This window comes from Elephas maximus, chromosome 3, assembly GCF_024166365.1.
Source record: "Elephas maximus indicus isolate mEleMax1 chromosome 3, mEleMax1 primary haplotype, whole genome shotgun sequence".
Classification (NCBI taxonomy): Eukaryota; Metazoa; Chordata; class Mammalia; order Proboscidea; family Elephantidae; genus Elephas; species Elephas maximus.
The window spans coordinates 200402935-200429367 of NC_064821.1; the positions used below are offsets into that span (position 1 = coordinate 200402935).

General features: G+C 65.2%; 19 non-coding genes across 19 annotated transcripts; 11 read left to right on the forward strand and 8 right to left on the reverse strand.

Moving 5' to 3' along the window:
• Window positions 1-2055: 2055 nt before the first annotated feature.
• Window positions 2056-2126, reverse strand: TRNAG-GCC (transfer RNA glycine (anticodon GCC)). The gene has a single exon. It is a non-coding gene; the product is annotated as a tRNA-Gly (tRNA).
• Window positions 2127-3900: 1774 nt separating this feature from the next.
• On the reverse strand, window positions 3901-3983 carry TRNAL-CAG (transfer RNA leucine (anticodon CAG)). The gene has a single exon. It is a non-coding gene; the product is annotated as a tRNA-Leu (tRNA).
• A 584-nt stretch (window positions 3984-4567) lies between these two features.
• TRNAD-GUC (transfer RNA aspartic acid (anticodon GUC)) lies at window positions 4568-4639 on the forward strand. The gene has a single exon. It is a non-coding gene; the product is annotated as a tRNA-Asp (tRNA).
• Window positions 4640-5434: 795 nt separating this feature from the next.
• TRNAG-UCC (transfer RNA glycine (anticodon UCC)) lies at window positions 5435-5506 on the forward strand. The gene has a single exon. It is a non-coding gene; the product is annotated as a tRNA-Gly (tRNA).
• Window positions 5507-5772: 266 nt separating this feature from the next.
• On the forward strand, window positions 5773-5844 carry TRNAE-CUC (transfer RNA glutamic acid (anticodon CUC)). The gene has a single exon. It is a non-coding gene; the product is annotated as a tRNA-Glu (tRNA).
• A 3107-nt stretch (window positions 5845-8951) lies between these two features.
• Window positions 8952-9022, reverse strand: TRNAG-GCC (transfer RNA glycine (anticodon GCC)). The gene has a single exon. It is a non-coding gene; the product is annotated as a tRNA-Gly (tRNA).
• A 1774-nt stretch (window positions 9023-10796) lies between these two features.
• TRNAL-CAG (transfer RNA leucine (anticodon CAG)) lies at window positions 10797-10879 on the reverse strand. Its single transcript has one exon. It is a non-coding gene; the product is annotated as a tRNA-Leu (tRNA).
• Window positions 10880-11463: 584 nt separating this feature from the next.
• Window positions 11464-11535, forward strand: TRNAD-GUC (transfer RNA aspartic acid (anticodon GUC)). Its single transcript has one exon. It is a non-coding gene; the product is annotated as a tRNA-Asp (tRNA).
• A 795-nt stretch (window positions 11536-12330) lies between these two features.
• On the forward strand, window positions 12331-12402 carry TRNAG-UCC (transfer RNA glycine (anticodon UCC)). The gene has a single exon. It is a non-coding gene; the product is annotated as a tRNA-Gly (tRNA).
• Window positions 12403-12668: 266 nt separating this feature from the next.
• Window positions 12669-12740, forward strand: TRNAE-CUC (transfer RNA glutamic acid (anticodon CUC)). The gene has a single exon. It is a non-coding gene; the product is annotated as a tRNA-Glu (tRNA).
• Window positions 12741-15846: 3106 nt separating this feature from the next.
• Window positions 15847-15917, reverse strand: TRNAG-GCC (transfer RNA glycine (anticodon GCC)). The gene has a single exon. It is a non-coding gene; the product is annotated as a tRNA-Gly (tRNA).
• A 1774-nt stretch (window positions 15918-17691) lies between these two features.
• On the reverse strand, window positions 17692-17774 carry TRNAL-CAG (transfer RNA leucine (anticodon CAG)). The gene has a single exon. It is a non-coding gene; the product is annotated as a tRNA-Leu (tRNA).
• Window positions 17775-18358: 584 nt separating this feature from the next.
• Window positions 18359-18430, forward strand: TRNAD-GUC (transfer RNA aspartic acid (anticodon GUC)). The gene has a single exon. It is a non-coding gene; the product is annotated as a tRNA-Asp (tRNA).
• A 795-nt stretch (window positions 18431-19225) lies between these two features.
• TRNAG-UCC (transfer RNA glycine (anticodon UCC)) lies at window positions 19226-19297 on the forward strand. The gene has a single exon. It is a non-coding gene; the product is annotated as a tRNA-Gly (tRNA).
• Window positions 19298-19563: 266 nt separating this feature from the next.
• Window positions 19564-19635, forward strand: TRNAE-CUC (transfer RNA glutamic acid (anticodon CUC)). The gene has a single exon. It is a non-coding gene; the product is annotated as a tRNA-Glu (tRNA).
• Window positions 19636-22742: 3107 nt separating this feature from the next.
• TRNAG-GCC (transfer RNA glycine (anticodon GCC)) lies at window positions 22743-22813 on the reverse strand. The gene has a single exon. It is a non-coding gene; the product is annotated as a tRNA-Gly (tRNA).
• Window positions 22814-24587: 1774 nt separating this feature from the next.
• On the reverse strand, window positions 24588-24670 carry TRNAL-CAG (transfer RNA leucine (anticodon CAG)). The gene has a single exon. It is a non-coding gene; the product is annotated as a tRNA-Leu (tRNA).
• Window positions 24671-25254: 584 nt separating this feature from the next.
• Window positions 25255-25326, forward strand: TRNAD-GUC (transfer RNA aspartic acid (anticodon GUC)). Its single transcript has one exon. It is a non-coding gene; the product is annotated as a tRNA-Asp (tRNA).
• A 795-nt stretch (window positions 25327-26121) lies between these two features.
• TRNAG-UCC (transfer RNA glycine (anticodon UCC)) lies at window positions 26122-26193 on the forward strand. Its single transcript has one exon. It is a non-coding gene; the product is annotated as a tRNA-Gly (tRNA).
• Window positions 26194-26433: the final 240 nt, after the last annotated feature.

Here is a 26433-nt window from a genome sequence, read left to right on the forward strand (position 1 = left end):
TTAAGGACGTTCGCCGTCTTTTCTAACCGCCACGAATATCCATTTCCACTTTTTTTTTTTTTTTTTTTTTTTAGTCATTCCCAAACCAACCCTGTCCCCACATAATGAGGGCCTCCTGTTTCCCCTTCCCGGCTACCCCGGGAAACGTCTATTCTCCTTTGTTGGTCTGGGAAGTTACCTGTTATACAGACGCGACGAAAGTAAAATCATACAACGTTTGTTGTTTTGGGTCTGGTTTACTTGACTCGGCGAATGTCTTCAAGGTTCATGCCTGTTGCGGCATGAGCATAACTTCATCCCTTGGGGTGGCCGTTCACGGGATTTGAAGAAAGAGATGGCTTTTGAAAAGGGCGATGGGGTGGATTCTGACTCCTGGCGACCCCATGTGTCTGAGAGTAGAACTGCACTCCGCGGGCTTCTCAGCGGCTTGGAATGTCAGGGCAGTAGAAGGCCAGGCATGGAAAGGCATAGCCTTGTGAGCAGGAACCCGTGTGATCATAGAGAAGCTTACTGTCACCCCAGGCACTTCCTTCCTGTCCCTGTTTTGTGAGTTGTGGATAGATGACCGCAGTGGAGGAAGCTGGCTGGTTGTTCGGGTGGCACGACACAAAGGACAGGGAAAGGTGAGGGAAACCCAAAAGAGGGGACAGACGTGTCCTGAGTGCTGGCAGGTGGGAGAAGGAGTCCAGATGTCAGAGTGTCCAAGCCGCCCTAGGGCAGGAGGGCGCGTAGCGAGTGCGGCCGCCCAGTCAGGTGCCGGCGCTGCAGAGGCTTGGGGGCTTCGGAGCATTATGCCAGGCCAGTGTGGAGATGAGGGTGGGGACATGGGAGGGGCGGGAGCGACCCTGGGGATGCCGGGGGTGGCCAGCCCGGTGGATGTGCGTCATCAGGGCAAGGCAAGGTGTTCGTGTGATAGAGGTCTGTGGTGGCGGGTCAGGCGGAGGCTGGAAGGACCACTAGATGGCTAGCTGGGGGGCGGGGGTGGGGGGAGTGTTGGGAGGGTGGGCTTAGGTCCCACCCAGATCCAAGGGCACGTCATGAGACTGGACCCGGCCAGACAAGGTTGCCCGCGGTGCTGTGCCTGAAGTCAGTCAACCTAAAGAGTGGGAGGTTGATTGGGGGCAAGGGTGCTGTCGAGAGAGAGCCAGCGTGAGACAGGGACCGGGAGACAGAGAGGGAGACAGAGATAGAGACAGAGACGGACAGACAGAAGAGGGCGCGAGAAACAGACAGACACACAGAGAGACACGCAGAGAGAGATTAGAAGAGAAGGGAAGAGAGAAAAACGTCTGGAAAAGGCCGTGAGGTCTTAGGGCGCGCGACTGGCCCAGAGGCTTAAACGTCCCTTTGTCAGGACACGGGAGTGCGTTAGGTGCGCGTTTGGGGCACCGTGGGGTGCGGTGGGGTGGGACGGGGGACTCAGTGGAGATTGAAAGAGGCCCGAGCAACAGAGGCCTCCAGTGACCTTTGGCCAAAAGTTTGGATCGTGGTAAGGGGGAGGCGGGCAAGGAAGGGGCGTGTTTACCACTGTGTTGTGGAGGAGTGGGCTAAAGTGACTGCACTGACAGGACTTTCATTTTCTCGTGCGCGATGATGACCAGGACACGGTAGGGGAGCGTAATGCGTTGCTTTTCCGAGTATGGATCCGGCCGTGCGACTTCCTTGGTAATGGTCCAGCAAGGATGGTGTCATTTTGGGAGCGTGGCCAGGAAGGGTGGTGAGATGGGAAGAGGCATGTTGCACGGTGGTCCTCTGTGAAGTGAAACGTGTGGCTAAGGTTTCGTCAGGGTGATGAAGAGAAAAGGGTGGCTGCCCGGGAGAAGTGTTGGGGTAGAGGCCACTGGAGGTCGGCGCCGGAGCGCGGTGTGCTTTCGGCCCCAGGGTGTGGGAGAGGCGCAGGGCACTGGCACACTGCTGGGCCGCAGGTGGGAGCGGAGCCCCAGGGCTCTGGGAGAGTTGCCCCGAGTGTAGTAGGAGAGCCAGAGCAGAGCAGAGCAAGCACTGAGCAGTCGGCGGCGTGAATTGGGGCAGAGCGACCAAAAGGGGACAGGGGACTGCATGGGCCGGGAATCGAACCCGGGCCTCCCGCGTGGCAGGCGAGAATTCTACCACTGAACCACCCATGCGCTGCCGGCGTCCGGGCGGCTGGCTCCAGCCTGTGCCCCTGCCCTGTCTTCGCTGGCCCGCCGCTGGGCTCAGGACGCTGCTCACTACCTGGCCGGGGCGTCTGTCTCTCTGCTCCCCTAGAGCTAGGCAGGCGGCGGCGGCCAGCCTGGGGCCGGCGGCCTGGTGCGGGTGGGCGGGACGGGCGGGCAAGGGAAGGGGTCTGGGCGACCGACGTGGAAGAGAGGCAGGTGCCAGGCGTGTCGAGGGTCCTGGACGGAGGCGGAGGGAGAGAGGTAGTCCCTGCCCATCCCGTGGCTGGGAGGAAGCCTAGAGCCCGAAGGAGCCTGGTCGGCCAGCGCCAATCCCAGCCAGGCCAGGTGGCCTGTGGCGCGCAGAGGTGCTCACAGCTGTCCCGGCGGCGACCCCCGGCATGCACCCCCAGGACCCCCTTGGGCGGCCAGTTTTCTCGCCCGTGCTTGGGGGTGTGGGCACAGGAAGTCCGGGAGCAAGGGAGCGGGACGCCTGCATCCTCCTGTGGCGGCTGCCTGCCAGCGGCGGGACGTCGGACAAAGTGGCCACAGCGGTCTGAGCCTGCCTTCCGCCCTCCGTCCTCCGGCCAGCCGCACTCCTTAGGATGCTGTGCTGGAGGGGGTGGGTTGTGGAGCGGGAGCCGGCCGACCCATCGAAAGAGCTCTTCGGCAGCAGAGAGGTCGTTGGCGCGGTGGGTCTGCTCCCAGGCAGCGGCTACCCGCGTGGAACTGGGATGTGGCACGCCCGAGGTGGACCGGGCCCTGTGCCCGGCTCTGGCTTCTCCTCGCCAGCCGGTGGTGGGGCTGAAAATGCAGCGGCATGGCCGGTGTGGGGAGGCAAGGTCCCCAAACTCAACAAGCTTGGAGACCACGGGCTGAAGAGAGGGCGCAGCGGGTGTTAGTGGGAAGGGGATTCGGGGCGGGAGAGAGGAATGGGCAGGAGGCTGGTGTGGAAAGGGCGGGATGATGGCCAAGGTTTTGGGTGGTGTGGTGCTGCTTGCAGCAGCGCAGGGCAAAAGCGAGTTGCTGCCGTTCAGCGGGCAGAAGGTGGAGGACCACCGGGGAGGGCTTTCCGCACGGGCCAGATGGAGCCCACAGACACACGCAGGCAAACGGGGCTAAAGACCAGGGGCGGATTAACCAGGAAGGCCGGTGAGCAGCGGCTTGCGTTGAGCCAGGGTCGCGCGCACGGGCGGGCTCCACTGTATTGGCTCCCTACTCTGTGGTGAGCGGTTTCAAGTGGGCTTCACCACATCCTTGCTGTGGTGGGAGAGCGGTGAGATCGTGAGCTGCAGATTGGTGGGAAGCCTAACAATTGGACCCGTGCCTACCTTGCTTGTTGGGTAATCGGGGCCTGACAAAGACAGAGAGAGAGGGAGAGGGAGAGGTGAAAGACAGAGGGAAGAGGGAAAGGGCGAGGGCAGAGAGAGGACAGGGGTAAGAGAGAGGAGGTAGCTGTGATGGGAAGTCGAGAAACCGCGCGGATGCGGGGGCAGGCAGGTAGGAGGGGTGCGTTTCATGGTGGGCAGTTGGGCTGGGGCTGGCCGGAAAGGCAGTTACCAGAGGGGTTCAAGGCGCTGGAGCATCCTAGCTGTCAGGGATGTGCCTGACAAGTTAGGGTGTCGGAGCGGGGTGGGGCCACGGGCTGGAGGCTGGAGAGGCAGAAGGATTGCACGGCCCGAGCGTGGACAGTCGCCCAGTAAAGGGCAGAGACGCGTGTGGTGAAGGCTGGGGACAGTAGGTGGCTGTTGCCAAAAGGTTGTCTTGTCAGGAGTGGGATTCGAACCCACGCCTCCAGGGGAGACTGCGACCTGAACGCAGCGCCTTAGACCGCTCGGCCATCCTGACGGCGGCTGTGGGCGCGTCGCCGCTGGCCCGGCTGCGACGCCGCGCCAACGCCGGTGCCCTGGGCCGGTCGGCGCGCCTCCTGGACGGCCTTGCGGCTGCGCGACCGACGGACGGACGGACGGACGGACGGACGGACGGACGGACGGCGCGCGCGAAGGCTCGGAGCCGAGCGCCACCAAGGCCGGCCGACCCGGCGAGGTGCCCGGCCAACTCCCCCACGCACCGTCCCCCGGGCCCCGCCAGCCGCTGCCCCGGCCTCCGTCCTCACGTCAGCTCTCGCGCCCACCAATGCCTCCTCCTCCTCGCAGACGTTTTCTGCCCGCTCGATCCCCTTTCTTTCTCCCGGCGCTTTCGCCGCCGTGGAGGGAAGCGGCCGCCGCGCACGCGGAGCTTCGGTATCCCCCGGGCCCGGCCCGGGTGCCAGGCTGCGTGGACGGCGAGGATGGAGGTGGGCGGGGCGCGCTCTGTCGCCGAGCATGCAGCGAGCAGGGGGCAGGAAGAGGCGTCGGCGTCGGCGTCGGAGTCGGCGTGGTGTGCAGCGGCGGCGGCGGGAGAGCGTTCTGCACCCCGGACGGCCACCGCCGTCCTCGTTAGTATAGTGGTGAGTATCCCCGCCTGTCACGCGGGAGACCGGGGTTCGATTCCCCGACGGGGAGGCAGACGCCCTTTTTGGCCTCTGCCGCCACGCACCCGGCGCCCGCTCTCAGACCCAGTGGCCGGCGCAATGCCCTGCCCTGCCCTGCCCCGCCCTGCCCTGCCCTCCGCGCTCCACCTGGGCCCTTGGCGTCATCCTCTGCGGGGCACAGCCCACCCTCCGCCCACCTTCCCTTCCAATCCTCCTGGCCAAGGCGCCTGGTCGCCCGCCAGCCACAGCAGCCTTCTCGGGTCCCGGCAGCGCTTGAGGAGCGGCCCGTCCCCAGCGGATGGGTGTCTTCCGCCCCCCGGCTCAGGGTCGCCGACCGCCGCCCAGCGACTCCGGCTCCCAGGTGCCAGGTGGAGAGCGGCCTGTCGGAGATGTGCACCGTCTCGGTGCCGGCTGTGGCCTAGCCGAGCGTCGCCGAGCGGCCGCGACGTGGCGGAGAATGGAAGGGGCTTGGCGAGCCGGAGGTGTGGAGCAGGCGTGCCCCGGGGGCAGGCCGCAGCCGGGAGCTCAGGGCCGGGGGTGGGGGGCCGCGCGCCCTGGAGCGCCCCGCTGCGGGCGGGAGGCCGGAGGAAGCGAGCGGGAGAGCGCCCCCCAGCGGCGGGGCGGAGGAGGGCGGGGCGGGGGCGTGTGGAGAGCGGCGGGGCTCGGCTGGCGCCGGGCGGCGGCTGGTGGTGCTGTGAGGGCCCGGAGCCGCGGACGGGTGAGCCAGGCGTCGAGAAGGGTCTGCGCCCGGCGGCGGGCGGCGGCGGCGGCGGCAGCACGCTGGTGCGAGTTCCGCGCGGCATCTTGGGCTCGTCTGGGCCGTGCGGCGTTGGTGGTATAGTGGTGAGCATAGCTGCCTTCCAAGCAGTTGACCCGGGTTCGATTCCCGGCCAACGCAGTGGGCTGACTTTTTGCCAGAGGCCCAGCCCAGGGCCGTCTTGCCAGGTATGGCTGACGGAGTCGGCACTTGGCTCGGTGTGTATGTGTGGGAGAAGGAAGGAGGCGCCCAGCGTTTTGGGGGTGCTGCGAGCAAGAGAAAAGGGCGCGGAGTGCGAGGGGAGGCCGGGCCGGGCGACTGGAGGCCGGAGCAAGGTCCACGGCTGGGGCCGAGGGGTGCGGAGGCGCTGAGTGCAGGTGGCGCAGGCAGGACGGGTGGCCCGACGCTCCCTGGTGGTCTAGTGGTTAGGATTCGGCGCTCTCACCGCCGCGGCCCGGGTTCGATTCCCGGTCAGGGAAGCCGTTCTTCTTCCTCTCTGCCCACAAACAACTTGCCGCGCACCTCCCTCCACACCTGCCTTTTAGCCAACGCTTGCAGGCCCAGCACACCGCCTGGCCCGCTGCCGCCACCAATGCCATCCGATCCTTTTCGACCCGCTCGCCCACCACAGGCCTACTTGCTCGTCCGCCCTGGCGCTGGCGCTGGCGCAGGCGCTCGCGTTCTCTGGCATCTGTCAGCCCCAAAGCCCACAGGCCAGGACAGCCTCTGGCCGGCGGTGGCCAGGAGCGGAGCCCGCGTCCTCGCTGCTGCCAGCGCGCGCCCTGGCGCGTGCTTGCATTTGGCTCAGCTACCAGGCCAGACCTGGGCTGGGGGAGCCAAGCTTGTGAAGGCCCAGACCCTGAGCAGGGCGACGGCGGCCGGGAGACAGAAGAACGTGAAAGGGGAATCTGGGAATGCCCGGCCAGCTGGGGGGTCCGGGTGGGGTCGGAGGGGGGGATGAGAGTAAGGGGGAGAGAGGAATGTGAGACCGGGGGCCGTCGGGGAAATGGACATGCCCAACGGCTGAGGGGCGGTGGCAGCAGGTAGCCTTCCCCGACTCTCTAACACGACGGTATTAGCAAGGCGCCAACAGATCTCAGCGTGGACAGAAATTGACGGAGAACACCCCTACTCCCGCCCCCCGGATTGTACGACCCATGCATTTTATCCCACTCCTGCCTTACCACATATCTATCCCGGTGTCCATCCCTCCTTCCACCCCGAGCGTCCCTCTTGTTAACTCATCGATGATGCCGCGCCTGGTAGATGGCAGACGGCAGTCATCCGCGTCTTGCAAGGCCTGCGGACAGAGAGGGTCTAATATTTGCTTCAAGACTCTTTTTCTTAGAAATCAAGTTTGCACGCAAGGAAACGCACAAGCCTCACGCCAGACAGTCGTTCCTTGGGTATCTTCGTGGTTCTCTTCCCACTCACCTCCCCTTCCCTCTCTCTCTGTCTTTAATTGTGGTGAAAGTATACTTAAGACAGAATATACCATTTTCACCATTTCTGAGTGCAGAATTCAGTGGCTTTAAGGACGTTCGCCGTCTTTTCTAACCGCCACGAATATCCATTTCCACTTTTTTTTTTTTTTTTTTTTTTTAGTCATTCCCAAACCAACCCTGTCCCCACATAATGAGGGCCTCCTGTTTCCCCTTCCCGGCTACCCCGGGAAACGTCTATTCTCCTTTGTTGGTCTGGGAAGTTACCTGTTATACAGACGCGACGAAAGTAAAATCATACAACGTTTGTTGTTTTGGGTCTGGTTTACTTGACTCGGCGAATGTCTTCAAGGTTCATGCCTGTTGCGGCATGAGCATAACTTCATCCCTTGGGGTGGCCGTTCACGGGATTTGAAGAAAGAGATGGCTTTTGAAAAGGGCGATGGGGTGGATTCTGACTCCTGGCGACCCCATGTGTCTGAGAGTAGAACTGCACTCCGCGGGCTTCTCAGCGGCTTGGAATGTCAGGGCAGTAGAAGGCCAGGCATGGAAAGGCATAGCCTTGTGAGCAGGAACCCGTGTGATCATAGAGAAGCTTACTGTCACCCCAGGCACTTCCTTCCTGTCCCTGTTTTGTGAGTTGTGGATAGATGACCGCAGTGGAGGAAGCTGGCTGGTTGTTCGGGTGGCACGACACAAAGGACAGGGAAAGGTGAGGGAAACCCAAAAGAGGGGACAGACGTGTCCTGAGTGCTGGCAGGTGGGAGAAGGAGTCCAGATGTCAGAGTGTCCAAGCCGCCCTAGGGCAGGAGGGTGCGTAGTGAGTGCGGCCGCCCAGTCAGGTGCCGGCGCTGCAGAGGCTTGGGGGCTTCGGAGCATTATGCCAGGCCAGTGTGGAGATGAGGGTGGGGACATGGGAGGGGCGGGAGCGACCCTGGGGATGCCGGGGGTGGCCAGCCCGGTGGATGTGCGTCATCAGGGCAAGGCAAGGTGTTCGTGTGATAGAGGTCTGTGGTGGCGGGTCAGGCGGAGGCTGGAAGGACCACTAGATGGCTAGCTGGGGGGCGGGGGTGGGGGGAGTGTTGGGAGGGTGGGCTTAGGTCCCACCCAGATCCAAGGGCACGTCATGAGACTGGACCCGGCCAGACAAGGTTGCCCGCGGTGCTGTGCCTGAAGTCAGTCAACCTAAAGAGTGGGAGGTTGATTGGGGGCAAGGGTGCTGTCGAGAGAGAGCCAGCGTGAGACAGGGACCGGGAGACAGAGAGGGAGACAGAGATAGAGACAGAGACGGACAGACAGAAGAGGGCGCGAGAAACAGACAGACACACAGAGAGACACGCAGAGAGAGATTAGAAGAGAAGGGAAGAGAGAAAAACGTCTGGAAAAGGCCGTGAGGTCTTAGGGCGCGCGACTGGCCCAGAGGCTTAAACGTCCCTTTGTCAGGACACGGGAGTGCGTTAGGTGCGCGTTTGGGGCACCGTGGGGTGCGGTGGGGTGGGACGGGGGACTCAGTGGAGATTGAAAGAGGCCCGAGCAACAGAGGCCTCCAGTGACCTTTGGCCAAAAGTTTGGATCGTGGTAAGGGGGAGGCGGGCAAGGAAGGGGCGTGTTTACCACTGTGTTGTGGAGGAGTGGGCTAAAGTGACTGCACTGACAGGACTTTCATTTTCTCGTGCGCGATGATGACCAGGACACGGTAGGGGAGCGTAATGCGTTGCTTTTCCGAGTATGGATCCGGCCGTGCGACTTCCTTGGTAATGGTCCAGCAAGGATGGTGTCATTTTGGGAGCGTGGCCAGGAAGGGTGGTGAGATGGGAAGAGGCATGTTGCACGGTGGTCCTCTGTGAAGTGAAACGTGTGGCTAAGGTTTCGTCAGGGTGATGAAGAGAAAAGGGTGGCTGCCCGGGAGAAGTGTTGGGGTAGAGGCCACTGGAGGTCGGCGCCGGAGCGCGGTGTGCTTTCGGCCCCAGGGTGTGGGAGAGGCGCAGGGCACTGGCACACTGCTGGGCCGCAGGTGGGAGCGGAGCCCCAGGGCTCTGGGAGAGTTGCCCCGAGTGTAGTAGGAGAGCCAGAGCAGAGCAGAGCAAGCACTGAGCAGTCGGCGGCGTGAATTGGGGCAGAGCGACCAAAAGGGGACAGGGGACTGCATGGGCCGGGAATCGAACCCGGGCCTCCCGCGTGGCAGGCGAGAATTCTACCACTGAACCACCCATGCGCTGCCGGCGTCCGGGCGGCTGGCTCCAGCCTGTGCCCCTGCCCTGTCTTCGCTGGCCCGCCGCTGGGCTCAGGACGCTGCTCACTACCTGGCCGGGGCGTCTGTCTCTCTGCTCCCCTAGAGCTAGGCAGGCGGCGGCGGCCAGCCTGGGGCCGGCGGCCTGGTGCGGGTGGGCGGGACGGGCGGGCAAGGGAAGGGGTCTGGGCGACCGACGTGGAAGAGAGGCAGGTGCCAGGCGTGTCGAGGGTCCTGGACGGAGGCGGAGGGAGAGAGGTAGTCCCTGCCCATCCCGTGGCTGGGAGGAAGCCTAGAGCCCGAAGGAGCCTGGTCGGCCAGCGCCAATCCCAGCCAGGCCAGGTGGCCTGTGGCGCGCAGAGGTGCTCACAGCTGTCCCGGCGGCGACCCCCGGCATGCACCCCCAGGACCCCCTTGGGCGGCCAGTTTTCTCGCCCGTGCTTGGGGGTGTGGGCACAGGAAGTCCGGGAGCAAGGGAGCGGGACGCCTGCATCCTCCTGTGGCGGCTGCCTGCCAGCGGCGGGACGTCGGACAAAGTGGCCACAGCGGTCTGAGCCTGCCTTCCGCCCTCCGTCCTCCGGCCAGCCGCACTCCTTAGGATGCTGTGCTGGAGGGGGTGGGTTGTGGAGCGGGAGCCGGCCGACCCATCGAAAGAGCTCTTCGGCAGCAGAGAGGTCGTTGGCGCGGTGGGTCTGCTCCCAGGCAGCGGCTACCCGCGTGGAACTGGGATGTGGCACGCCCGAGGTGGACCGGGCCCTGTGCCCGGCTCTGGCTTCTCCTCGCCAGCCGGTGGTGGGGCTGAAAATGCAGCGGCATGGCCGGTGTGGGGAGGCAAGGTCCCCAAACTCAACAAGCTTGGAGACCACGGGCTGAAGAGAGGGCGCAGCGGGTGTTAGTGGGAAGGGGATTCGGGGCGGGAGAGAGGAATGGGCAGGAGGCTGGTGTGGAAAGGCCGGGATGATGGCCAAGGTTTTGGGTGGTGTGGTGCTGCTTGCAGCAGCGCAGGGCAAAAGCGAGTTGCTGCTGTTCAGCGGGCAGAAGGTGGAGGACCACCGGGGAGGGCTTTCCGCACGGGCCAGATGGAGCCCACAGACACACGCAGGCAAACGGGGCTAAAGACCAGGGGCGGATTAACCAGGAAGGCCGGTGAGCAGCGGCTTGCGTTGAGCCAGGGTCGCGCGCACGGGCGGGCTCCACTGTATTGGCTCCCTACTCTGTGGTGAGCGGTTTCAAGTGGGCTTCACCACATCCTTGCTGTGGTGGGAGAGCGGTGAGATCGTGAGCTGCAGATTGGTGGGAAGCCTAACAATTGGACCCGTGCCTACCTTGCTTGTTGGGTAATCGGGGCCTGACAAAGACAGAGAGAGAGGGAGAGGGAGAGGTGAAAGACAGAGGGAAGAGGGAAAGGGCGAGGGCAGAGAGAGGACAGGGGTAAGAGAGAGGAGGTAGCTGTGATGGGAAGTCGAGAAACCGCGCGGATGCGGGGGCAGGCAGGTAGGAGGGGTGCGTTTCATGGTGGGCAGTTGGGCTGGGGCTGGCCGGAAAGGCAGTTACCAGAGGGGTTCAAGGCGCTGGAGCATCCTAGCTGTCAGGGATGTGCCTGACAAGTTAGGGTGTCGGAGCGGGGTGGGGCCACGGGCTGGAGGCTGGAGAGGCAGAAGGATTGCACGGCCCGAGCGTGGACAGTCGCCCAGTAAAGGGCAGAGACGCGTGTGGTGAAGGCTGGGGACAGTAGGTGGCTGTTGCCAAAAGGTTGTCTTGTCAGGAGTGGGATTCGAACCCACGCCTCCAGGGGAGACTGCGACCTGAACGCAGCGCCTTAGACCGCTCGGCCATCCTGACGGCGGCTGTGGGCGCGTCGCCGCTGGCCCGGCTGCGACGCCGCGCCAACGCCGGTGCCCTGGGCCGGTCGGCGCGCCTCCTGGACGGCCTTGCGGCTGCGCGACCGACGGACGGACGGACGGACGGACGGACGGACGGACGGACGGCGCGCGCGAAGGCTCGGAGCCGAGCGCCACCAAGGCCGGCCGACCCGGCGAGGTGCCCGGCCAACTCCCCCACGCACCGTCCCCCGGGCCCCGCCAGCCGCTGCCCCGGCCTCCGTCCTCACGTCAGCTCTCGCGCCCACCAATGCCTCCTCCTCCTCGCAGACGTTTTCTGCCCGCTCGATCCCCTTTCTTTCTCCCGGCGCTTTCGCCGCCGTGGAGGGAAGCGGCCGCCGCGCACGCGGAGCTTCGGTATCCCCCGGGCCCGGCCCGGGTGCCAGGCTGCGTGGACGGCGAGGATGGAGGTGGGCGGGGCGCGCTCTGTCGCCGAGCATGCAGCGAGCAGGGGGCAGGAAGAGGCGTCGGCGTCGGCGTCGGAGTCGGCGTGGTGTGCAGCGGCGGCGGCGGGAGAGCGTTCTGCACCCCGGACGGCCACCGCCGTCCTCGTTAGTATAGTGGTGAGTATCCCCGCCTGTCACGCGGGAGACCGGGGTTCGATTCCCCGACGGGGAGGCAGACGCCCTTTTTGGCCTCTGCCGCCACGCACCCGGCGCCCGCTCTCAGACCCAGTGGCCGGCGCAATGCCCTGCCCTGCCCTGCCCCGCCCTGCCCTGCCCTCCGCGCTCCACCTGGGCCCTTGGCGTCATCCTCTGCGGGGCACAGCCCACCCTCCGCCCACCTTCCCTTCCAATCCTCCTGGCCAAGGCGCCTGGTCGCCCGCCAGCCACAGCAGCCTTCTCGGGTCCCGGCAGCGCTTGAGGAGCGGCCCGTCCCCAGCGGATGGGTGTCTTCCGCCCCCCGGCTCAGGGTCGCCGACCGCCGCCCAGCGACTCCGGCTCCCAGGTGCCAGGTGGAGAGCGGCCTGTCGGAGATGTGCACCGTCTCGGTGCCGGCTGTGGCCTAGCCGAGCGTCGCCGAGCGGCCGCGACGTGGCGGAGAATGGAAGGGGCTTGGCGAGCCGGAGGTGTGGAGCAGGCGTGCCCCGGGGGCAGGCCGCAGCCGGGAGCTCAGGGCCGGGGGTGGGGGGCCGCGCGCCCTGGAGCGCCCCGCTGCGGGCGGGAGGCCGGAGGAAGCGAGCGGGAGAGCGCCCCCCAGCGGCGGGGCGGAGGAGGGCGGGGCGGGGGCGTGTGGAGAGCGGCGGGGCTCGGCTGGCGCCGGGCGGCGGCTGGTGGTGCTGTGAGGGCCCGGAGCCGCGGACGGGTGAGCCAGGCGTCGAGAAGGATCTGCGCCCGGCGGCGGGCGGCGGCGGCGGCGGCAGCACGCTGGTGCGAGTTCCGCGCGGCATCTTGGGCTCGTCTGGGCCGTGCGGCGTTGGTGGTATAGTGGTGAGCATAGCTGCCTTCCAAGCAGTTGACCCGGGTTCGATTCCCGGCCAACGCAGTGGGCTGACTTTTTGCCAGAGGCCCAGCCCAGGGCCGTCTTGCCAGGTATGGCTGACGGAGTCGGCACTTGGCTCGGTGTGTATGTGTGGGAGAAGGAAGGAGGCGCCCAGCGTTTTGGGGGTGCTGCGAGCAAGAGAAAAGGGCGCGGAGTGCGAGGGGAGGCCGGGCCGGGCGACTGGAGGCCGGAGCAAGGTCCACGGCTGGGGCCGAGGGGTGCGGAGGCGCTGAGTGCAGGTGGCGCAGGCAGGACGGGTGGCCCGACGCTCCCTGGTGGTCTAGTGGTTAGGATTCGGCGCTCTCACCGCCGCGGCCCGGGTTCGATTCCCGGTCAGGGAAGCCGTTCTTCTTCCTCTCTGCCCACAAACAACTTGCCGCGCACCTCCCTCCACACCTGCCTTTTAGCCAACGCTTGCAGGCCCAGCACACCGCCTGGCCCGCTGCCGCCACCAATGCCATCCGATCCTTTTCGACCCGCTCGCCCACCACAGGCCTACTTGCTCGTCCGCCCTGGCGCTGGCGCTGGCGCAGGCGCTCGCGTTCTCTGGCATCTGTCAGCCCCAAAGCCCACAGGCCAGGACAGCCTCTGGCCGGCGGTGGCCAGGAGCGGAGCCGCGTCCTCGCTGCTGCCAGCGCGCGCCCTGGCGCGTGCTTGCATTTGGCTCAGCTACCAGGCCAGACCTGGGCTGGGGGAGCCAAGCTTGTGAAGGCCCAGACCCTGAGCAGGGCGACGGCGGCCGGGAGACAGAAGAACGTGAAAGGGGAATCTGGGAATGCCCGGCCAGCTGGGGGGTCCGGGTGGGGTCGGAGGGGGGGATGAGAGTAAGGGGGAGAGAGGAATGTGAGACCGGGGGCCGTCGGGGAAATGGACATGCCCAACGGCTGAGGGGCGGTGGCAGCAGGTAGCCTTCCCCGACTCTCTAACACGACGGTATTAGCAAGGCGCCAACAGATCTCAGCGTGGACAGAAATTGACGGAGAACACCCCTACTCCCGCCCCCCGGATTGTACGACCCATGCATTTTATCCCACTCCTGCCTTACCACATATCTATCCCGGTGTCCATCCCTCCTTCCACCCCGAGCGTCCCTCTTGTTAACTCATCGATGATGCCGCGCCTGGTAGATGGCAGACGGCAGTCATCCGCGTCTTGCAAGGCCTGCGGACAGAGAGGGTCTAATATTTGCTTCAAGACTCTTTTTCTTAGAAATCAAGTTTGCACGCAAGGAAACGCACAAGCCTCACGCCAGACAGTCGTTCCTTGGGTATCTTCGTGGTTCTCTTCCCACTCACCTCCCCTTCCCTCTCTCTCTGTCTTTAATTGTGGTGAAAGTATACTTAAGACAGAATATACCATTTTCACCATTTCTGAGTGCAGAATTCAGTGGCTTTAAGGACGTTCGCCGTCTTTTCTAACCGCCACGAATATCCATTTCCACTTTTTTTTTTTTTTTTTTTTTTTAGTCATTCCCAAACCAACCCTGTCCCCACATAATGAGGGCCTCCTGTTTCCCCTTCCCGGCTACCCCGGGAAACGTCTATTCTCCTTTGTTGGTCTGGGAAGTTACCTGTTATACAGACGCGACGAAAGTAAAATCATACAACGTTTGTTGTTTTGGGTCTGGTTTACTTGACTCGGCGAATGTCTTCAAGGTTCATGCCTGTTGCGGCATGAGCATAACTTCATCCCTTGGGGTGGCCGTTCACGGGATTTGAAGAAAGAGATGGCTTTTGAAAAGGGCGATGGGGTGGATTCTGACTCCTGGCGACCCCATGTGTCTGAGAGTAGAACTGCACTCCGCGGGCTTCTCAGCGGCTTGGAATGTCAGGGCAGTAGAAGGCCAGGCATGGAAAGGCATAGCCTTGTGAGCAGGAACCCGTGTGATCATAGAGAAGCTTACTGTCACCCCAGGCACTTCCTTCCTGTCCCTGTTTTGTGAGTTGTGGATAGATGACCGCAGTGGAGGAAGCTGGCTGGTTGTTCGGGTGGCACGACACAAAGGACAGGGAAAGGTGAGGGAAACCCAAAAGAGGGGACAGACGTGTCCTGAGTGCTGGCAGGTGGGAGAAGGAGTCCAGATGTCAGAGTGTCCAAGCCGCCCTAGGGCAGGAGGGTGCGTAGTGAGTGCGGCCGCCCAGTCAGGTGCCGGCGCTGCAGAGGCTTGGGGGCTTCGGAGCATTATGCCAGGCCAGTGTGGAGATGAGGGTGGGGACATGGGAGGGGCGGGAGCGACCCTGGGGATGCCGGGGGTGGCCAGCCCGGTGGATGTGCGTCATCAGGGCAAGGCAAGGTGTTCGTGTGATAGAGGTCTGTGGTGGCGGGTCAGGCGGAGGCTGGAAGGACCACTAGATGGCTAGCTGGGGGGCGGGGGTGGGGGGAGTGTTGGGAGGGTGGGCTTAGGTCCCACCCAGATCCAAGGGCACGTCATGAGACTGGACCCGGCCAGACAAGGTTGCCCGCGGTGCTGTGCCTGAAGTCAGTCAACCTAAAGAGTGGGAGGTTGATTGGGGGCAAGGGTGCTGTCGAGAGAGAGCCAGCGTGAGACAGGGACCGGGAGACAGAGAGGGAGACAGAGATAGAGACAGAGACGGACAGACAGAAGAGGGCGCGAGAAACAGACAGACACACAGAGAGACACGCAGAGAGAGATTAGAAGAGAAGGGAAGAGAGAAAAACGTCTGGAAAAGGCCGTGAGGTCTTAGGGCGCGCGACTGGCCCAGAGGCTTAAACGTCCCTTTGTCAGGACACGGGAGTGCGTTAGGTGCGCGTTTGGGGCACCGTGGGGTGCGGTGGGGTGGGACGGGGGACTCAGTGGAGATTGAAAGAGGCCCGAGCAACAGAGGCCTCCAGTGACCTTTGGCCAAAAGTTTGGATCGTGGTAAGGGGGAGGCGGGCAAGGAAGGGGCGTGTTTACCACTGTGTTGTGGAGGAGTGGGCTAAAGTGACTGCACTGACAGGACTTTCATTTTCTCGTGCGCGATGATGACCAGGACACGGTAGGGGAGCGTAATGCGTTGCTTTTCCGAGTATGGATCCGGCCGTGCGACTTCCTTGGTAATGGTCCAGCAAGGATGGTGTCATTTTGGGAGCGTGGCCAGGAAGGGTGGTGAGATGGGAAGAGGCATGTTGCACGGTGGTCCTCTGTGAAGTGAAACGTGTGGCTAAGGTTTCGTCAGGGTGATGAAGAGAAAAGGGTGGCTGCCCGGGAGAAGTGTTGGGGTAGAGGCCACTGGAGGTCGGCGCCGGAGCGCGGTGTGCTTTCGGCCCCAGGGTGTGGGAGAGGCGCAGGGCACTGGCACACTGCTGGGCCGCAGGTGGGAGCGGAGCCCCAGGGCTCTGGGAGAGTTGCCCCGAGTGTAGTAGGAGAGCCAGAGCAGAGCAGAGCAAGCACTGAGCAGTCGGCGGCGTGAATTGGGGCAGAGCGACCAAAAGGGGACAGGGGACTGCATGGGCCGGGAATCGAACCCGGGCCTCCCGCGTGGCAGGCGAGAATTCTACCACTGAACCACCCATGCGCTGCCGGCGTCCGGGCGGCTGGCTCCAGCCTGTGCCCCTGCCCTGTCTTCGCTGGCCCGCCGCTGGGCTCAGGACGCTGCTCACTACCTGGCCGGGGCGTCTGTCTCTCTGCTCCCCTAGAGCTAGGCAGGCGGCGGCGGCCAGCCTGGGGCCGGCGGCCTGGTGCGGGTGGGCGGGACGGGCGGGCAAGGGAAGGGGTCTGGGCGACCGACGTGGAAGAGAGGCAGGTGCCAGGCGTGTCGAGGGTCCTGGACGGAGGCGGAGGGAGAGAGGTAGTCCCTGCCCATCCCGTGGCTGGGAGGAAGCCTAGAGCCCGAAGGAGCCTGGTCGGCCAGCGCCAATCCCAGCCAGGCCAGGTGGCCTGTGGCGCGCAGAGGTGCTCACAGCTGTCCCGGCGGCGACCCCCGGCATGCACCCCCAGGACCCCCTTGGGCGGCCAGTTTTCTCGCCCGTGCTTGGGGGTGTGGGCACAGGAAGTCCGGGAGCAAGGGAGCGGGACGCCTGCATCCTCCTGTGGCGGCTGCCTGCCAGCGGCGGGACGTCGGACAAAGTGGCCACAGCGGTCTGAGCCTGCCTTCCGCCCTCCGTCCTCCGGCCAGCCGCACTCCTTAGGATGCTGTGCTGGAGGGGGTGGGTTGTGGAGCGGGAGCCGGCCGACCCATCGAAAGAGCTCTTCGGCAGCAGAGAGGTCGTTGGCGCGGTGGGTCTGCTCCCAGGCAGCGGCTACCCGCGTGGAACTGGGATGTGGCACGCCCGAGGTGGACCGGGCCCTGTGCCCGGCTCTGGCTTCTCCTCGCCAGCCGGTGGTGGGGCTGAAAATGCAGCGGCATGGCCGGTGTGGGGAGGCAAGGTCCCCAAACTCAACAAGCTTGGAGACCACGGGCTGAAGAGAGGGCGCAGCGGGTGTTAGTGGGAAGGGGATTCGGGGCGGGAGAGAGGAATGGGCAGGAGGCTGGTGTGGAAAGGGCGGGATGATGGCCAAGGTTTTGGGTGGTGTGGTGCTGCTTGCAGCAGCGCAGGGCAAAAGCGAGTTGCTGCCGTTCAGCGGGCAGAAGGTGGAGGACCACCGGGGAGGGCTTTCCGCACGGGCCAGATGGAGCCCACAGACACACGCAGGCAAACGGGGCTAAAGACCAGGGGCGGATTAACCAGGAAGGCCGGTGAGCAGCGGCTTGCGTTGAGCCAGGGTCGCGCGCACGGGCGGGCTCCACTGTATTGGCTCCCTACTCTGTGGTGAGCGGTTTCAAGTGGGCTTCACCACATCCTTGCTGTGGTGGGAGAGCGGTGAGATCGTGAGCTGCAGATTGGTGGGAAGCCTAACAATTGGACCCGTGCCTACCTTGCTTGTTGGGTAATCGGGGCCTGACAAAGACAGAGAGAGAGGGAGAGGGAGAGGTGAAAGACAGAGGGAAGAGGGAAAGGGCGAGGGCAGAGAGAGGACAGGGGTAAGAGAGAGGAGGTAGCTGTGATGGGAAGTCGAGAAACCGCGCGGATGCGGGGGCAGGCAGGTAGGAGGGGTGCGTTTCATGGTGGGCAGTTGGGCTGGGGCTGGCCGGAAAGGCAGTTACCAGAGGGGTTCAAGGCGCTGGAGCATCCTAGCTGTCAGGGATGTGCCTGACAAGTTAGGGTGTCGGAGCGGGGTGGGGCCACGGGCTGGAGGCTGGAGAGGCAGAAGGATTGCACGGCCCGAGCGTGGACAGTCGCCCAGTAAAGGGCAGAGACGCGTGTGGTGAAGGCTGGGGACAGTAGGTGGCTGTTGCCAAAAGGTTGTCTTGTCAGGAGTGGGATTCGAACCCACGCCTCCAGGGGAGACTGCGACCTGAACGCAGCGCCTTAGACCGCTCGGCCATCCTGACGGCGGCTGTGGGCGCGTCGCCGCTGGCCCGGCTGCGACGCCGCGCCAACGCCGGTGCCCTGGGCCGGTCGGCGCGCCTCCTGGACGGCCTTGCGGCTGCGCGACCGACGGACGGACGGACGGACGGACGGACGGACGGACGGACGGCGCGCGCGAAGGCTCGGAGCCGAGCGCCACCAAGGCCGGCCGACCCGGCGAGGTGCCCGGCCAACTCCCCCACGCACCGTCCCCCGGGCCCCGCCAGCCGCTGCCCCGGCCTCCGTCCTCACGTCAGCTCTCGCGCCCACCAATGCCTCCTCCTCCTCGCAGACGTTTTCTGCCCGCTCGATCCCCTTTCTTTCTCCCGGCGCTTTCGCCGCCGTGGAGGGAAGCGGCCGCCGCGCACGCGGAGCTTCGGTATCCCCCGGGCCCGGCCCGGGTGCCAGGCTGCGTGGACGGCGAGGATGGAGGTGGGCGGGGCGCGCTCTGTCGCCGAGCATGCAGCGAGCAGGGGGCAGGAAGAGGCGTCGGCGTCGGCGTCGGAGTCGGCGTGGTGTGCAGCGGCGGCGGCGGGAGAGCGTTCTGCACCCCGGACGGCCACCGCCGTCCTCGTTAGTATAGTGGTGAGTATCCCCGCCTGTCACGCGGGAGACCGGGGTTCGATTCCCCGACGGGGAGGCAGACGCCCTTTTTGGCCTCTGCCGCCACGCACCCGGCGCCCGCTCTCAGACCCAGTGGCCGGCGCAATGCCCTGCCCTGCCCTGCCCCGCCCTGCCCTGCCCTCCGCGCTCCACCTGGGCCCTTGGCGTCATCCTCTGCGGGGCACAGCCCACCCTCCGCCCACCTTCCCTTCCAATCCTCCTGGCCAAGGCGCCTGGTCGCCCGCCAGCCACAGCAGCCTTCTCGGGTCCCGGCAGCGCTTGAGGAGCGGCCCGTCCCCAGCGGATGGGTGTCTTCCGCCCCCCGGCTCAGGGTCGCCGACCGCCGCCCAGCGACTCCGGCTCCCAGGTGCCAGGTGGAGAGCGGCCTGTCGGAGATGTGCACCGTCTCGGTGCCGGCTGTGGCCTAGCCGAGCGTCGCCGAGCGGCCGCGACGTGGCGGAGAATGGAAGGGGCTTGGCGAGCCGGAGGTGTGGAGCAGGCGTGCCCCGGGGGCAGGCCGCAGCCGGGAGCTCAGGGCCGGGGGTGGGGGGCCGCGCGCCCTGGAGCGCCCCGCTGCGGGCGGGAGGCCGGAGGAAGCGAGCGGGAGAGCGCCCCCCAGCGGCGGGGCGGAGGAGGGCGGGGCGGGGGCGTGTGGAGAGCGGCGGGGCTCGGCTGGCGCCGGGCGGCGGCTGGTGGTGCTGTGAGGGCCCGGAGCCGCGGACGGGTGAGCCAGGCGTCGAGAAGGGTCTGCGCCCGGCGGCGGGCGGCGGCGGCGGCGGCAGCACGCTGGTGCGAGTTCCGCGCGGCATCTTGGGCTCGTCTGGGCCGTGCGGCGTTGGTGGTATAGTGGTGAGCATAGCTGCCTTCCAAGCAGTTGACCCGGGTTCGATTCCCGGCCAACGCAGTGGGCTGACTTTTTGCCAGAGGCCCAGCCCAGGGCCGTCTTGCCAGGTATGGCTGACGGAGTCGGCACTTGGCTCGGTGTGTATGTGTGGGAGAAGGAAGGAGGCGCCCAGCGTTTTGGGGGTGCTGCGAGCAAGAGAAAAGGGCGCGGAGTGCGAGGGGAGGCCGGGCCGGGCGACTGGAGGCCGGAGCAAGGTCCACGGCTGGGGCCGAGGGGTGCGGAGGCGCTGAGTGCAGGTGGCGCAGGCAGGACGGGTGGCCCGACGCTCCCTGGTGGTCTAGTGGTTAGGATTCGGCGCTCTCACCGCCGCGGCCCGGGTTCGATTCCCGGTCAGGGAAGCCGTTCTTCTTCCTCTCTGCCCACAAACAACTTGCCGCGCACCTCCCTCCACACCTGCCTTTTAGCCAACGCTTGCAGGCCCAGCACACCGCCTGGCCCGCTGCCGCCACCAATGCCATCCGATCCTTTTCGACCCGCTCGCCCACCACAGGCCTACTTGCTCGTCCGCCCTGGCGCTGGCGCTGGCGCAGGCGCTCGCGTTCTCTGGCATCTGTCAGCCCCAAAGCCCACAGGCCAGGACAGCCTCTGGCCGGCGGTGGCCAGGAGCGGAGCCCGCGTCCTCGCTGCTGCCAGCGCGCGCCCTGGCGCGTGCTTGCATTTGGCTCAGCTACCAGGCCAGACCTGGGCTGGGGGAGCCAAGCTTGTGAAGGCCCAGACCCTGAGCAGGGCGACGGCGGCCGGGAGACAGAAGAACGTGAAAGGGGAATCTGGGAATGCCCGGCCAGCTGGGGGGTCCGGGTGGGGTCGGAGGGGGGGATGAGAGTAAGGGGGAGAGAGGAATGTGAGACCGGGGGCCGTCGGGGAAATGGACATGCCCAACGGCTGAGGGGCGGTGGCAGCAGGTAGCCTTCCCCGACTCTCTAACACGACGGTATTAGCAAGGCGCCAACAGATCTCAGCGTGGACAGAAATTGACGGAGAACACCCCTACTCCCGCCCCCCGGATTGTACGACCCATGCATTTTATCCCACTCCTGCCTTACCACATATCTATCCCGGTGTCCATCCCTCCTTCCACCCCGAGCGTCCCTCTTGTTAACTCATCGATGATGCCGCGCCTGGTAGATGGCAGACGGCAGTCATCCGCGTCTTGCAAGGCCTGCGGACAGAGAGGGTCTAATATTTGCTTCAAGACTCTTTTTCTTAGAAATCAAGTTTGCACGCAAGGAAACGCACAAGCCTCACGCCAGACAGTCGTTCCTTGGGTATCTTCGTGGTTCTCTTCCCACTCACCTCCCCTTCCCTCTCTCTCTGTCTTTAATTGTGGTGAAAGTATACTTAAGACAGAATATACCATTTTCACCATTTCTGAGTGCAGAATTCAGTGGCTTTAAGGACGTTCGCCGTCTTTTCTAACCGCCACGAATATCCATTTCCACTTTTTTTTTTTTTTTTTTTTTTTAGTCATTCCCAAACCAACCCTGTCCCCACATAATGAGGGCCTCCTGTTTCCCCTTCCCGGCTACCCCGGGAAACGTCTATTCTCCTTTGTTGGTCTGGGAAGTTACCTGTTATACAGACGCGACGAAAGTAAAATCATACAACGTTTGTTGTTTTGGGTCTGGTTTACTTGACTCGGCGAATGTCTTCAAGGTTCATGCCTGTTGCGGCATGAGCATAACTTCATCCCTTGGGGTGGCCGTTCACGGGATTTGAAGAAAGAGATGGCTTTTGAAAAGGGCGATGGGGTGGATTCTGACTCCTGGCGACCCCATGTGTCTGAGAGTAGAACTGCACTCCGCGGGCTTCTCAGCGGCTTGGAATGTCAGGGCAGTAGAAGGCCAGGCATGGAAAGGCATAGCCTTGTGAGCAGGAACCCGTGTGATCATAGAGAAGCTTACTGTCACCCCAGGCACTTCCTTCCTGTCCCTGTTTTGTGAGTTGTGGATAGATGACCGCAGTGGAGGAAGCTGGCTGGTTGTTCGGGTGGCACGACACAAAGGACAGGGAAAGGTGAGGGAAACCCAAAAGAGGGGACAGACGTGTCCTGAGTGCTGGCAGGTGGGAGAAGGAGTCCAGATGTCAGAGTGTCCAAGCCGCCCTAGGGCAGGAGGGTGCGTAGTGAGTGCGGCCGCCCAGTCAGGTGCCGGCGCTGCAGAGGCTTGGGGGCTTCGGAGCATTATGCCAGGCCAGTGTGGAGATGAGGGTGGGGACATGGGAGGGGCGGGAGCGACCCTGGGGATGCCGGGGGTGGCCAGCCCGGTGGATGTGCGTCATCAGGGCAAGGCAAGGTGTTCGTGTGATAGAGGTCTGTGGTGGCGGGTCAGGCGGAGGCTGGAAGGACCACTAGATGGCTAGCTGGGGGGCGGGGGTGGGGGGAGTGTTGGGAGGGTGGGCTTAGGTCCCACCCAGATCCAAGGGCACGTCATGAGACTGGACCCGGCCAGACAAGGTTGCCCGCGGTGCTGTGCCTGAAGTCAGTCAACCTAAAGAGTGGGAGGTTGATTGGGGGCAAGGGTGCTGTCGAGAGAGAGCCAGCGTGAGACAGGGACCGGGAGACAGAGAGGGAGACAGAGATAGAGACAGAGACGGACAGACAGAAGAGGGCGCGAGAAACAGACAGACACACAGAGAGACACGCAGAGAGAGATTAGAAGAGAAGGGAAGAGAGAAAAACGTCTGGAAAAGGCCGTGAGGTCTTAGGGCGCGCGACTGGCCCAGAGGCTTAAACGTCCCTTTGTCAGGACACGGGAGTGCGTTAGGTGCGCGTTTGGGGCACCGTGGGGTGCGGTGGGGTGGGACGGGGGACTCAGTGGAGATTGAAAGAGGCCCGAGCAACAGAGGCCTCCAGTGACCTTTGGCCAAAAGTTTGGATCGTGGTAAGGGGGAGGCGGGCAAGGAAGGGGCGTGTTTACCACTGTGTTGTGGAGGAGTGGGCTAAAGTGACTGCACTGACAGGACTTTCATTTTCTCGTGCGCGATGATGACCAGGACACGGTAGGGGAGCGTAATGCGTTGCTTTTCCGAGTATGGATCCGGCCGTGCGACTTCCTTGGTAATGGTCCAGCAAGGATGGTGTCATTTTGGGAGCGTGGCCAGGAAGGGTGGTGAGATGGGAAGAGGCATGTTGCACGGTGGTCCTCTGTGAAGTGAAACGTGTGGCTAAGGTTTCGTCAGGGTGATGAAGAGAAAAGGGTGGCTGCCCGGGAGAAGTGTTGGGGTAGAGGCCACTGGAGGTCGGCGCCGGAGCGCGGTGTGCTTTCGGCCCCAGGGTGTGGGAGAGGCGCAGGGCACTGGCACACTGCTGGGCCGCAGGTGGGAGCGGAGCCCCAGGGCTCTGGGAGAGTTGCCCCGAGTGTAGTAGGAGAGCCAGAGCAGAGCAGAGCAAGCACTGAGCAGTCGGCGGCGTGAATTGGGGCAGAGCGACCAAAAGGGGACAGGGGACTGCATGGGCCGGGAATCGAACCCGGGCCTCCCGCGTGGCAGGCGAGAATTCTACCACTGAACCACCCATGCGCTGCCGGCGTCCGGGCGGCTGGCTCCAGCCTGTGCCCCTGCCCTGTCTTCGCTGGCCCGCCGCTGGGCTCAGGACGCTGCTCACTACCTGGCCGGGGCGTCTGTCTCTCTGCTCCCCTAGAGCTAGGCAGGCGGCGGCGGCCAGCCTGGGGCCGGCGGCCTGGTGCGGGTGGGCGGGACGGGCGGGCAAGGGAAGGGGTCTGGGCGACCGACGTGGAAGAGAGGCAGGTGCCAGGCGTGTCGAGGGTCCTGGACGGAGGCGGAGGGAGAGAGGTAGTCCCTGCCCATCCCGTGGCTGGGAGGAAGCCTAGAGCCCGAAGGAGCCTGGTCGGCCAGCGCCAATCCCAGCCAGGCCAGGTGGCCTGTGGCGCGCAGAGGTGCTCACAGCTGTCCCGGCGGCGACCCCCGGCATGCACCCCCAGGACCCCCTTGGGCGGCCAGTTTTCTCGCCCGTGCTTGGGGGTGTGGGCACAGGAAGTCCGGGAGCAAGGGAGCGGGACGCCTGCATCCTCCTGTGGCGGCTGCCTGCCAGCGGCGGGACGTCGGACAAAGTGGCCACAGCGGTCTGAGCCTGCCTTCCGCCCTCCGTCCTCCGGCCAGCCGCACTCCTTAGGATGCTGTGCTGGAGGGGGTGGGTTGTGGAGCGGGAGCCGGCCGACCCATCGAAAGAGCTCTTCGGCAGCAGAGAGGTCGTTGGCGCGGTGGGTCTGCTCCCAGGCAGCGGCTACCCGCGTGGAACTGGGATGTGGCACGCCCGAGGTGGACCGGGCCCTGTGCCCGGCTCTGGCTTCTCCTCGCCAGCCGGTGGTGGGGCTGAAAATGCAGCGGCATGGCCGGTGTGGGGAGGCAAGGTCCCCAAACTCAACAAGCTTGGAGACCACGGGCTGAAGAGAGGGCGCAGCGGGTGTTAGTGGGAAGGGGATTCGGGGCGGGAGAGAGGAATGGGCAGGAGGCTGGTGTGGAAAGGCCGGGATGATGGCCAAGGTTTTGGGTGGTGTGGTGCTGCTTGCAGCAGCGCAGGGCAAAAGCGAGTTGCTGCTGTTCAGCGGGCAGAAGGTGGAGGACCACCGGGGAGGGCTTTCCGCACGGGCCAGATGGAGCCCACAGACACACGCAGGCAAACGGGGCTAAAGACCAGGGGCGGATTAACCAGGAAGGCCGGTGAGCAGCGGCTTGCGTTGAGCCAGGGTCGCGCGCACGGGCGGGCTCCACTGTATTGGCTCCCTACTCTGTGGTGAGCGGTTTCAAGTGGGCTTCACCACATCCTTGCTGTGGTGGGAGAGCGGTGAGATCGTGAGCTGCAGATTGGTGGGAAGCCTAACAATTGGACCCGTGCCTACCTTGCTTGTTGGGTAATCGGGGCCTGACAAAGACAGAGAGAGAGGGAGAGGGAGAGGTGAAAGACAGAGGGAAGAGGGAAAGGGCGAGGGCAGAGAGAGGACAGGGGTAAGAGAGAGGAGGTAGCTGTGATGGGAAGTCGAGAAACCGCGCGGATGCGGGGGCAGGCAGGTAGGAGGGGTGCGTTTCATGGTGGGCAGTTGGGCTGGGGCTGGCCGGAAAGGCAGTTACCAGAGGGGTTCAAGGCGCTGGAGCATCCTAGCTGTCAGGGATGTGCCTGACAAGTTAGGGTGTCGGAGCGGGGTGGGGCCACGGGCTGGAGGCTGGAGAGGCAGAAGGATTGCACGGCCCGAGCGTGGACAGTCGCCCAGTAAAGGGCAGAGACGCGTGTGGTGAAGGCTGGGGACAGTAGGTGGCTGTTGCCAAAAGGTTGTCTTGTCAGGAGTGGGATTCGAACCCACGCCTCCAGGGGAGACTGCGACCTGAACGCAGCGCCTTAGACCGCTCGGCCATCCTGACGGCGGCTGTGGGCGCGTCGCCGCTGGCCCGGCTGCGACGCCGCGCCAACGCCGGTGCCCTGGGCCGGTCGGCGCGCCTCCTGGACGGCCTTGCGGCTGCGCGACCGACGGACGGACGGACGGACGGACGGACGGACGGACGGACGGCGCGCGCGAAGGCTCGGAGCCGAGCGCCACCAAGGCCGGCCGACCCGGCGAGGTGCCCGGCCAACTCCCCCACGCACCGTCCCCCGGGCCCCGCCAGCCGCTGCCCCGGCCTCCGTCCTCACGTCAGCTCTCGCGCCCACCAATGCCTCCTCCTCCTCGCAGACGTTTTCTGCCCGCTCGATCCCCTTTCTTTCTCCCGGCGCTTTCGCCGCCGTGGAGGGAAGCGGCCGCCGCGCACGCGGAGCTTCGGTATCCCCCGGGCCCGGCCCGGGTGCCAGGCTGCGTGGACGGCGAGGATGGAGGTGGGCGGGGCGCGCTCTGTCGCCGAGCATGCAGCGAGCAGGGGGCAGGAAGAGGCGTCGGCGTCGGCGTCGGAGTCGGCGTGGTGTGCAGCGGCGGCGGCGGGAGAGCGTTCTGCACCCCGGACGGCCACCGCCGTCCTCGTTAGTATAGTGGTGAGTATCCCCGCCTGTCACGCGGGAGACCGGGGTTCGATTCCCCGACGGGGAGGCAGACGCCCTTTTTGGCCTCTGCCGCCACGCACCCGGCGCCCGCTCTCAGACCCAGTGGCCGGCGCAATGCCCTGCCCTGCCCTGCCCCGCCCTGCCCTGCCCTCCGCGCTCCACCTGGGCCCTTGGCGTCATCCTCTGCGGGGCACAGCCCACCCTCCGCCCACCTTCCCTTCCAATCCTCCTGGCCAAGGCGCCTGGTCGCCCGCCAGCCACAGCAGCCTTCTCGGGTCCCGGCAGCGCTTGAGGAGCGGCCCGTCCCCAGCGGATGGGTGTCTTCCGCCCCCCGGCTCAGGGTCGCCGACCGCCGCCCAGCGACTCCGGCTCCCAGGTGCCAGGTGGAGAGCGGCCTGTCGGAGATGTGCACCGTCTCGGTGCCGGCTGTGGCCTAGCCGAGCGTCGCCGAGCGGCCGCGACGTGGCGGAGAATGGAAGGGGCTTGGCGAGCCGGAGGTGTGGAGCAGGCGTGCCCCGGGGGCAGGCCGCAGCCGGGAGCTCAGGGCCGGGGGTGGGGGGCCGCGCGCCCTGGAGCGCCCCGCTGCGGGCGGGAGGCCGGAGGAAGCGAGCGGGAGAGCGCCCCCCAGCGGCGGGGCGGAGGAGGGCGGGGCGGGGGCGTGTGGAGAGCGGCGGGGCTCGGCTGGCGCCGGGCGGCGGCTGGTGGTGCTGTGAGGGCCCGGAGCCGCGGACGGGTGAGCCAGGCGTCGAGAAGGATCTGCGCCCGGCGGCGGGCGGCGGCGGCGGCGGCAGCACGCTGGTGCGAGTTCCGCGCGGCATCTTGGGCTCGTCTGGGCCGTGCGGCGTTGGTGGTATAGTGGTGAGCATAGCTGCCTTCCAAGCAGTTGACCCGGGTTCGATTCCCGGCCAACGCAGTGGGCTGACTTTTTGCCAGAGGCCCAGCCCAGGGCCGTCTTGCCAGGTATGGCTGACGGAGTCGGCACTTGGCTCGGTGTGTATGTGTGGGAGAAGGAAGGAGGCGCCCAGCGTTTTGGGGGTGCTGCGAGCAAGAGAAAAGGGCGCGGAGTGCGAGGGGAGGCCGGGCCGGGCGACTGGAGGCCGGAGCAAGGTCCACGGCTGGGGCCGAGGGGTGCGGAGGCGCTGAGTGCAGGTGG